The following is an 870-nucleotide window of genomic DNA, read 5'->3' as shown; positions in this document are numbered from 1 at the left end:
AAATTCGACTAGGATTAAATTAATTAAAAATTTAAAATTAACAGCTATGAGTCGGTAACATTAAATAAATAAATAAACATGAATAAAATAAATGAAACAAATAAATAATAGTAATAAATAAATAATAAATAAATCTATATATATAAAAATGGAGACAAAAATGTATATACGCAATTCATCAACCGAGAACGGCTTGTCCGATTTGGCTCAAATTTTTTTTTAAGATGCTCGTAACTGTCAGGAGAAGGTTTTTACGAAATAAAATTTTAGGAAAATCCACCGGAAAGGTATGAAATCTTAAAACTGTATGTCAAAAATACAACAGTGGCGCAACAGTGCATTATATTATATTGGTTGCTATTGGTTAATCGGCATGTTTGTTGATTTCATATAACATAAAAATGAATCGCAGAATGTGTTGCTAAGCGCAATAATTCTACTGTACGTGTGTTGTGACTGAACTCCTCCTAAATGGTTAGACCGATTTGAATGAATTTTTTTGTATGCGTTTGCGTTTATTCATCTGATTTTAGTACGGTTAGGTTAGGTTAGGTTAGGATTTTGTATTACTTGATTATATCAATCCACCATAGGTAGATTACGACAAACTTGGTATAACTTTTATACTTTAGAGTTAAATCATACACTAACGTACAAACAGCACGGGGTCCGCGATCTACCGCAGGTAGATTGCCTACCTGATAATGTACTGCTGCTAATCATAATTTTTATTCCGGGCAACGGAAAAGTTAAGATTAATTTTGAAACCATACACTGAATATTAAATAACGAATTGAACAAAGTTTGAGTCACATATAGTTGGTACACTTAATGGGCAACGAAGTGCACGGGTTCAGCTAGTACTATATA

Source organism: Acyrthosiphon pisum, chromosome A1 (assembly GCF_005508785.2).
Source record: "Acyrthosiphon pisum isolate AL4f chromosome A1, pea_aphid_22Mar2018_4r6ur, whole genome shotgun sequence".
NCBI classification, from domain to species: Eukaryota; Metazoa; Arthropoda; class Insecta; order Hemiptera; family Aphididae; genus Acyrthosiphon; species Acyrthosiphon pisum.
The sequence above is the reverse complement of the archived record's forward strand: the minus strand, read 5'-3'. Positions refer to the sequence as shown.